This window comes from Saccopteryx leptura, chromosome 2 (assembly GCF_036850995.1).
Source record: "Saccopteryx leptura isolate mSacLep1 chromosome 2, mSacLep1_pri_phased_curated, whole genome shotgun sequence".
Taxonomy (NCBI): Eukaryota; Metazoa; Chordata; class Mammalia; order Chiroptera; family Emballonuridae; genus Saccopteryx; species Saccopteryx leptura.
In genome coordinates, this window is record NC_089504.1 from 27,042,327 (window position 1) to 27,053,107 (window position 10,781).

The following is a 10,781-nucleotide window of genomic DNA, read 5'->3' on the forward strand; positions in this document are numbered from 1 at the left end:
CAGTGGGCTTGGGGGCCTCCCCTTCCCCCACTCACCCGTCCAGGATATTGTCTCTGTCCTTCTGGGTCCCCTCCTTCTTTAAGGCAATCCCACTATCCTTTTCCAAACCCCAGGGATATGACTCCCCAACCTGTGTGCCCCTTCCCTTCCCCCAGAGAGGAGTTCCTACCCATTCACTGACCTTCTCTCCTCCTGCGTGTCTGCCATCTTCCTCAAAGACTTAGACCAGGGGTCCCCAAACTACGGCCCGCGGGCCACATGCGGCCCCCTGAGGCCATTTATCAGGCCCCCACCGCACTTCTGGAAGGGGCACCTCTTTCATTGGTGGTCAGTGAGAGGAGCATAGTTCCCATTGAAATACTGGTCAGTTTGTTGATTTAAATTTACTTGTTCTTTATTTTAAATGTTATATTTGTTCCTGTTTTGTTTTTTTACTTTAAAATAAGATATGTGCAGTGTGCATAGGGATTTGTTCATAGTTTTTTTTATAGTCCGGCCCTCCAATGGTCTGAGGGACAGTGAACTGGCCCCCTGTGTAAAAAGTTTGGGGACCCCTGACTTTAGACGATGCCAAGATGAGCTCTTCAGCCACTTCCTTCCTTGATCCCTCCGCTTGTCCCACTGTCTGTGTGACTGTGTCCTCAATGGTTCTCTCTACCCAGAACTGTCAGCATGTGGTGTTTCCCCGCTGTCCCGGGTCTCAGAGACCTCAGCACTGAGTCCAGCTCACCAGCTGAGCAGGTGCCCGCAGGGAGCATTCCCAGCTACCAACCCATCTCCCCGCCGCCCGTGTCTCCACGGACTCGCGGCTGGTTTAACCCACACCCGAAAGTGCCGCTGCTCTTCGTCCGAAACCTCAGCTCTGTAACTCTCTTAACGCCACATTCTCACACAATGTTTCAGAATTTGGATCTTGCCGACCCAAATCATGGCAACTGACTAGCTGTTCTTTAAACTTATGGACTCTTGCTCCTGGTGCTATAGCAAAATCGTGTGTCTGGCCTTCCTCGGAGTTGCGGGGAGCACGTGACTGCACTCCAGTCCAAGGGATGTGAGTGGGGTGAGCTATGTCCACAATCGTCTCACACCTAATCCTTCATGCTAGTCTCCCTCGATGAAGAAAATGTTGATGCCCAAGGTGACCTTGAAAGTCACCTGATAGAGGAGGCAGAGCCTGTCATCTTGAGTCCCCAAATGAAACATGAGCCCCTCTGTCTTACCTGTCAGTTTAGGCTGCTATAACAAAAATACCATAGACCATTGGCTTAATCAGCAGACATTTATTTCTTACCTTTCTGGAGGCTAAGACGTCCAAGATCAAGGTGCCAATGGATTTGGTTCCTGCTAGGGGTTCACCTATTGGCTGGCAGATGGATGCCTGTGTACTGGGTCCTCACACGTTGGAGAGAGATATCTGGTGCCTCTTTTATAAGTGCACTAATCCCATTCCTGAGGGCTCCACTCTTACGACCCAATTACCTCCCAAAGACCCATCCCCTAATATCATCTCTGGGGATCAGAGCTTCAGCATGTGACTTTAGGGTGAGGGGTATGAACACTGAGTCCAATGGCACCCTCTCCCCTGTCTCCCTAACTGAAGAAAAACACACATTGCCATCCCTAAAAAAACAACAACAATCTTTCTACAGAATTAAGCCTTTGGAGTTTGTTTGTTACAGCAGTTGGCTTCATCCTAACTAATGCAAATGTATAAGAAGGAATTCTGAAATGGATCACGTTCAAATACAGTCATCGGGGACAGAAAACTGGGTTACTGTGAAGGTGGCACGCTCTGCGTGAGAGGAACACGGAGCAGGGAAGTTCTCGCTTCTTTGTGGATCCTGTCCTCTACCGTCCCACCCGCCTGGGCCCTCTCCGGAGTGCTTTGTCCATGAGACTGGAGTGTGCCCTGTGTCTGTGTGACACCAGGTAGGAATGGCGGGATGATCCAGGGAGGAGGCACTGCGCGGGGTGAGGAGTGAGTTTGACTCTCCTCACAGTGCAGCCCAGCCCTCCCACCGCCCTGGAGGTGGGCACAGGGTGCATGCTCTTCCCTGGGGTGCACTCAGGAGGGACCTGTGGCCTCAGTACACAGCTCGCTGGGAATTCAGAATTCTGCTTCCCGGTCCTCCAATGCCCTGTGCCACCCAGCACTCTGAATTAAGTTGAAAGTGGGACCGAGAGGGGTTCGAGGTGAAAGTTCGGGACCCGCCTGGGAGCCAGGCCGTGGAGCCTGGGCAGCCCGGCTGTGGGCCTGGTACGTGGCTCGGTGTGTACAAGGGTGGGTTTTCCTGGGGAAGGAGGCCACACAGGCCTGAGGTCTGGACCTACGTCCCCTAGTTGGCAAAGCGGCATTTCTTTGTGTTTACATCACAAACGGTTCTACTGTGTGCAGACGAGGGGAGTGACTTAGAGCACTCTGTCTAGCGCTCCTGCACCCCGACCTAGCGCTCCTGCACCCCGACCTAGCGCTCCTGCACCCCGACCTAGCACTCCTGCACCCCGACCTAGCGCTCCTGCACCCCGACCTAGCATTCCTGCACCCCGACCTAGCATTCCTGCACCCCGACCTAGCGCTCCTGCACCCCGACCTAGCATTCCTGCACCCCGACCTAGCATTCCTGCACCCCGACCTAGCGCTCCTGCACCCCGACCTAGCATTCCTGCACCCCGACCTAGCGCTCCTGCACCCCGACCTAGCGCTCCTGCACCCCGACCTAGCGCTCCTGCACCCCGACCTAGCGCTCCTGCACCCCGACCTAGCGTTCTTGCACCCCGACCTAGCGCTCCTGCACCCCGACCTAGCGCTCCTGCACCCCGACCTAGCATTCCTGCACCCCGACCTAGCGCTCCTGCAACCCGACCTAGCATTCCTGCACCCCGACCTAGCGCTCCTGCACCCCGACCTAGCATTCCTGCACCCCGACCTAGCGCTCCTGCACCCCGACCTAGCGCTCCTGCACCCCGACCTAGCGCTCCTGCACCCTGACCTAGCGCTCCTGCACCCCGACCTAGCACTCCTGCACCCCGACCTAGCGCTCCTGCACCCTGACCTAGCGCTCCTGCACCCCGACCTAGCGCTCCTGCACCCCGACCTAGCGCTCCTGCACCCTGACCTAGCGCTCCTGCACCCCGACCTAGCGCTCCTGCACCTGACCTAGCGCTCCTGCACCCCGACCTAGCGCTCCTGCACCCCGACCTAGCGCTCCTGCACCTGACCTAGCGCTCCTGCACCCCGACCTAGCACTCCTGCACCCGACCTAGCATTCCTGCACCCGGACCTAGCGCTCCTGCACCCCGACCTAGCGCTCCTGCACCCCGACCTAGCGCTCCTGCACCCGACCTAGCGCTCCTTCATCCCGACCTAGCGTTCCTGCACCCCGATCTAGCACTCCTGCACCCCGACCTCAGGCCCCGAGCAGGAGCTGCAGCACACTGCCTCCGGGCGAGCAGAGTGCTTTACGGATATCATCTCATCACCCCCCTCCACCTTTCCCCTCACCACCCTCTCCTGCCAGCTCACCATCCCTGCTTCTTGGGCACCAGATTCTGAATAACAAATATTGTGATTTATTGCAAGTCGTTTGGAAGGAACCGTAAATGGACCGTCGACGTCTCCGTCCATCTGAAAGACTCCATCGTAACGCATGTTCAGGAGAGATAATGACTGTGCTGACACCCACTTACCTGGGATGCCAATGATGTATGGCTATTGGGCGTGGATTCCCAGATGCCCTTTATTCCCATTGGACAAACAAGTCTCAGAATCCTTCTTCTTTCCTCGGATGTTGACATTCCTTACCTTTCCATTCCTATCACTATTCCACTGGTACACCAAGAAGCTGGCAATATTTGCTGCTCTCTAAATGTACCACTTTTCTCTTGGTCTTTCGAAGCTTTGAACAATCTGTTTCCTGGGCAGAATACTGCCCTTTGCCCCCCGATGTTGTGATCTCCTGCTCATCCTTACAAACCAGCTCAAGTCTCATCTCCTCTTTCAGACCTTCTCTGACTTTTACAGGATGAGTTCATTGCTCTCTCCTGTGATCTAATTTGCAGTTATGATTCAGAACTTCAGTTTTAGACCCTCAAATCTAACAAGTATTTATTGGGCACATACTACGTGGCAGGCTCTGAGATAGGTCCAGGGCTGGGACAGGAATAGATACGTGAATTCATGCATTCGCATGTATATGTACATGTATATATGAATAAGACATAGCCTCTGCTCTTGAGAAAGTCATCACCTAATAAGGGAGAAGTCAGATAAATCGATACATTGCATATAGGGTCATGTCTGCTATAACAGAGGTAGCCTGGACTCCAAAGCGGAGGGTGGTATACTTACTAGAGAACTCAGATAGGACTCCAGAAGGAGGAACTATTTGAGCGGAGCCTCAAAGGATGATGAATCTTTCTGAAGGTATTTCAGACAAAGGGAGCAGCATGTACAAAGGCACTGGGGCACAGGACAGGACCACAGGAAATTGCATAGTCAGGAAATTACAGGAAGCTTGCTATGGTTTCGGCATCCGAAATGAGGCAGCAGGTGCGGAATCTGAACTTGGAAAGGTAGCCCAAGATGCTCCCTATCACCTGGGAAAAGCTTATTTAGTCTGCAGCTTGTAGGCCCTGCTCAGTGCTCAGTGGAGAGTGTGGGGAGAATCTGGTGCAAATAAAGGCTCTGGCAGAGGAAGGCAAACCAGATACAGAGGTTCTCTGGGTGCCACAGATGCTTTCGGGGTCCATTGTCTTTGAAGGGAAAGTTCTACATCTACATATATATACCCACGAACACACCTGGGCCGAGGGGAGCTGGACTCCCTGTCTGTCCCCTCCCATGGTAAGATACTAAGAGAGGCGTCCTGCTCAGCTGGGGGGCCTGACAGACAGATGTGGCTGGCGGGGGTGGGGGTGGGGTGCCTTGTCCTGCAGCCGGAGTCCAGGAGCAGATGCAGACACACAGCTGCTGGGTCTTCCCCCTCATGTTAAGCTGGAACATTGTACACTTTTCTCCTCCAACCCTTTCAAAGCAAGTCATTTTCCTCCTCTGGAAGGATTCTCATTGTTCATTTGACATTAAAGATAGGTCTTCACTGTTTTCTCTTAAGGCTGCAATTGGGGAAGTGAAGCTGTATTGTGTGGACTTGTCAGAGGGTACAACATTATACAAAGGAACGATGTGAAACAAAAATTGCTCTCTCCCGCCTGCCCAGCCTCTCCCGCACACACACCGCAAGCCACTTTCTGCCCTGGTGTGTCCCTGGCAGGGCTTGGGATTGGGGTGACTGGAGAGGGAGTGGTGGGGTGTGTGGTTCTTGGCCTCCAGTCCTTCCAGCCAGGCACGGTGGGCAGGTGACAGGATGGGGCGGAGCCACGTTCGAGACCCTAAAGAGGTCAACCTTTTTCTCTTGTTAGAGATGTGGTAACTTCAGACCCTCAGACTTTGTGGGGTGGCTGGCTAGTTCTAAAGAGCTAATAATGGTCTTCTCTTCCCCAGGGTGAATTTAGAATTCATTTCACAGCGACTTTTCCTCAGAATTACACAGTTAATACTGTGACCTGAATGTGGTCCTCTATGAATTCTGAACAGAAGCTTTGGTCACTCTGCCTCCTAAAGTCACAATTCCATTATTCATTCAAGTGAGCAGGGGGCTCTGGTCTCTGCTTTGTCACTGACTAAACATGTGACCTTGGACAAGTTACTTAACATCTCCATGCCCCAATTTCCTCCTCTGTGAAATGGGAATAAGAATTAGTTACCGTCTAGGGTGATTGTGTAGTTTGAATGATACAAGGCACATACTTAGCACAGTGCCTGGCTGTCTAAGTCCTCAATAAATGTTTAGTGCATTTTGTTATTTTTATCATTATTAGTCCACAGATATTTATTAAATGCCACTGGTACCATCCTGGACCCTTGAGAGAGGAAGGTGAAGGAGACTGCATGTTCCCTGCGGGCTGGCAGGACAGACAGACCAGGCTGGGATAGTCCAGGGTTGGTGACAGGGCTTGGAAAGAGGGAAGCATGGAGTGCCATGGCGGGCGAGGGAGGGACACCTGCCCAGAGTCAGTGGTGAGAGACACTTCTGGAGGCCTTGCCACCTAGGGAGACTTGGAGGATCAACATAGAGAACAGAACGAGCAGTCTTTCTGCCAGAGAGAACAGCATGGGCAAAGATATCAGAACACTCACTATTTTCTCAGAACCGAACACAGGCCCAAGAGTGTGAGCCTTGATAGGGCTGTTTGGTGAGGAGTCTCAGGAGATGTGCCTGGACCCTCACGAAGTGCTTTGGGCAGGAGATAAAGGCTTGGGCTTTGTGCTTGAAGGTATTAAGATAAGCCTAATGCTGACCTGTGGTGGCGCAGTGGATAAAGCGTCAACCTGGAAACACTGAGGTTGCCGGTTCGAAACCCTGGGCTTGCCTGGTCAAGGCACATATGGGAGTTGATGCTTCCTGCTCCTCCCCCCTTCTCTCTCTCTCTCTCTCCTCTCTATAATGAATAAATAAAAAAATCTAAAAAAATCTTAAAAAAAAAAAAAAAAAAAAGATAAGCCTAATGGTTGTAAGTAAGGAAGCTGCATGGCCTGACTGATCAGCTTCTGGGTAGAGAGGGGATTGGGTGGGGAGAGCCCGGCCAGGAAGACACAGGAGGACGCACCAGGGCACAGAGGGAGAAAGAGCTGGGACACTGTCCCCAGAGAGGGAGAGTGCCCCCAGAGAGGGGGAGTGCCCCCCGGAGAGGGAGAGTGCCCCCCAGAGAGAGAGTGCCCCCTGGTGGGAGAGTGCCCCCAGGAGGGAGAGTGTCCCCAGAGAGGGGGAGTGCCCCCAGAGGGAGAGTGCCCCCTGGAGAGGGAGAGTGCCCCCAGAGAGGGGAGTGCCCCCAGAGAGGGGGAGTGCCCCCAGAAAGAGGAGTGCCCCCTGGTGGGAGAGTGCCCCCAGAGAGGGAGAGTGCCCCCCCAGAGGGGAGTGCCCCCCGGAGAGGGAGAGTGCCCCCAGAGAGGGGAGTGCCCCCCGGAGAGGGAGAGTGCCCCCCAGAGGGGAGTGCCCCCCCGGAGAGGGAGAGTGCCCCCAGAAAGAGGAGTTCCCCCAGAAAGCAGAGTGCCCCCAGAGGGAGAGTGCCCCCAGAGGGAGAGTGTCCCCTGGTGGGAGAGTGCCCCTAGAAAGCAAAGTGCCCCTAGAGGGAGAGTGTCCCCGGAGGGAGAGTGTCCCCAGAGAGGAGAGACCTGGGTGCTTCTGGGAGGTTTGGTAGCTGAAATCCCTCCAAATTTGGTACTAGCAGGACACCAGAGGAGCTAAGGACATAGCCCCGCCTCGCACTCCACCAGGTTTCTGCCCTGAGCGACCACGAGTGGTCCCCGCAGAGATGAGTGCCAGGGAAGCAGGTGTGGTCTAGTAAGGACGGCTGCCCTGTCTGTGGTGTCCACGGGACAGTCAGGTAGACGTGATCAGGAGGTGCCCACCACCATGTGGGGCTCTGGAGGAGCTCTGGGCAGGCGATGTGCATCATCAACCCAAGGGTGGTAACTGAGTCTGTGGGGCGGATGAGCTCATCCAGGGAGAGGAACTTGGCAAAAGCAGATGATTGAGCAAAGAATTCTGAGAATGGCAAGATTAAAGGGATAGACACCAACTGAAAGGCAAGAGCAAGAGGCCAGAGTGATGGGAGGAAAACCATGGGAAAAAAGGAGGTCATGGAGAGAGTTTCATGAAGGAGAAGTTGTCACCGGTGCTGGTTGCCACTGAGAGGTCCATCCAGGTGAGCCTAAAAGTGTCCCCTGAATTTACAATGAAGGGAAGTTGTTGGTGATGGAGGCACGGACAGCTTCAACTGTGGTGAGGATAGAAGTCGAGCATGAAAGATTGAGACCAAGGTCTTGCCAGTAGAGACCTTGACAACTACGGCTGAGGCAGAATCTTTGGGGGTGGAGGCTGAGAACCTAGTCTAGTCTGACAAAACCCCGGGGTGATGCTGCAGGAGGAATTTCCCCTGTGGGAAGCTGGAATTAGCATCACACGCTGAATTCAGCGGGCGCCCGGCAGCCCCAAGCGGGCTCTGGGTTTGACTCTAGATCTACCACTCATTATCTGTGGGACTGCCCAGGGCGTTCGCTGTTTCCTTCCCAGCCTTCCCATCTGTAAGAACCACCCAGGGTTGTTATGAGGTCCTGGTGAGCAGCCGCACATAAAAGGTTCGGCTTATTAAACGCCTTAATTGTTGCTATTACTAATGCTCTCGTTGGCTGCCTGACCTTGGACAAATTTCACAACCTTTCTGGCTTCTGGTTTTCTCATTTGTAAAACAAGAGGAGTTGTTTCTAACTCAGCAGGTACTGGAGGACCAATCTGACTATGCTCGGGGAAGTCCCTGACACACAGTAGTTGCTCAGTGAATATTCATTGTGTGCTTTGTGCTGGTCACTCTGTAGGAAGGCTATCTGCACCACCCCAGTCTGGGGCCCTCCGAGGTGGCTGGGCTGGCTGTTACCCCTTCCAGGATCCAGGGAAACCTCTGGTTTTATGGGAGACAGGTAGACCACAGGCAGGGTCCTAAATCCCTGGGGAAAAGCTGAGAGTTGAGATAGTCACACGGGCTGTAAAGAACTGGTCAAATGCCCAGGGGACAGAGGGTGCAGGACCCGCTGCCTGCTTCTGCTGCTCTGGTGACCCACAGTCACCTGGTGGCCATTCCTGGGCTGTTCTATTTACAGCTGAAGTCAGAAGGTGGGGCCCATTTGGGATCCAAGCCACGGATAAGAAAATATGACAAAAAGCAGTATTTGGTCAGCACTTTCTAGTTTGCAAAGCACTTCCCCCTCCTTGACTGGATCATTAGCTCCCTATAACCGCACAAGGCAGGGGGCTAGCAGGTGTTATGAGCCTCACTTCCTAGAGGAAAATAGTGGCTTTGAGAGATCGGCCTAAGCCTGTGTGGCAGGGTCTAGAGCCAAGTCTAAGAACCGCTGGCTCCAAAGCCAGCACCCCTTCCAGTGGCCCAGGAGTCGCTTTAAGAATGGTTGCCCTGGCGCTGGCCTGTTAGCTCAGTCGGTTAGAGTGTCGTCTGGAAATACCAAGGTTGTGGGTTCGAGCCCCGGTCAGGGCATGTATGAGAAGCAACCACGTAGTTGTTCACAACTAAGTAGAACAACAAATGACTCCTTCTCTATCTTTCTCTTTCTCTCCCTTCCTCTCTCTGTCCCTCTAAAATCAAGCAAAAAAATTAAATTTAATTTAAAAAATAAAGGTAGCCCTGGACCAAGATGCAGAGAGCTGGCCCTTTCCACAATATGGCCACTGCCTTGCTCTGTGGCCCTAGACAAGTCACTTTACTTCTCTGACAAAGTCAGAGGTTGCAATAGAACACCCGGAAGACCCCTTTCAACTGGACCAGCTGGCCGGCTTCATGCCGGAGGCACTCTAAGACACCAGATGTGCCAGAGTTAACTTAGGAGGGCTGAGTTATAGCCCTGGACCTTGGGCTCCAATCAGAAATCCAGGGAAATCAATCTGGCCAGAGAGCCCTTCACTCTTGCCTGAAAGCCCTGATGAGCTGTCTGTGAAGAAAGGAGTCTGACTTACAGGGGGGGAAATCCATAGACCTGACTGTCACCAGCAGGGCGGCTCCACCTCTCCCCAGTGCTTGCCTCTGGGCCCAGCTGCTCCCCCCACAACCCCCAGGCACTACTCCCTGGACCCTTCCTCTGTAATATCTACAGAATGTTTTAGATGGAATAGACCTCCCTTCTCCCTCTGGTTCTGGTTTGCTTGTGTGTCCCCAGGGACAGTACCAAAGCGCACACACAGTGGGAGCGCAGCGCTGTTTGTGGGATGAATCAGAAACAGAATTATTCATCTCTCTGTGGCCTTTGTGTCCACCAGGGCTCTGCTGAGTGGGGTCATCGCTTCCCAGAGGGACCCATTCTTTTCCTCCCGGCATCATTTTTTTCCCCTTGGAAAGCTAACTTTGGTTTCTGCAGTTTATAATCACAGAAAACTCAAAAGAACTTTTTTTTTTTTATTTTTTAAAGAAAAGAATAAAACCTTCCTACTCTAGAGGTCACCTGTGTACATCAGGCTCTTGGCTAGGAGGAAGGACAGAGGGAGGCTCAGGCTGACACCCTGCACTCAGGGAGAGCATGCCCGACTTCAGGCGGGGATGGGGGTCTTCCCAGCTCTGCCGAGTAGAAGGAGGCCAGGCTCCCCTGCGGTTCATACCTTGACCTAGAGATCACTTTCTTTAGTTTCTTTTGATTCCTTTGACTTTTTGGCTCAACATGCAGATGAAGGAGAGGGGCCTAGGGAACGCGGTCTCTTCAGCTGTCGCTTGGATTGTTCTGGAATGAGGCCGCTGCTGTCAATTTTATTTGGTGATCCCAGTTGGGTCTCCAAATTATACCTATAATTTGGTGCACTTCATGTACTATATTGTCTGTCAGAGAAATCCTATAATTATTTTTTTATGTGACAAAGTTTTAAGGAATAGCTAAATAAATGTAGCTAAATTTAGAACACTGTCTCTTTACAGTGAAATGTGGCAGGAGGTAGAGACATGATCAGTGGCTGGTGGAAGGAGAATTTTGTTACTATCCAAAAGGTGGCAGCAAAAATTACCTCAATTAACTTAACAAGCAGCCTGTCCTCCCGTGCCAGCCTGCCCAGGAGCCCGGGCACACAGCCTGTCCCCTGTCTGCCAACACTCCCTGCCTTCCTCACCAGGCTGTCCCCAACTCCATCTGCTGCTCCCGGCTGAGGCTGCGGCCTGTGCCCCGGTCATGT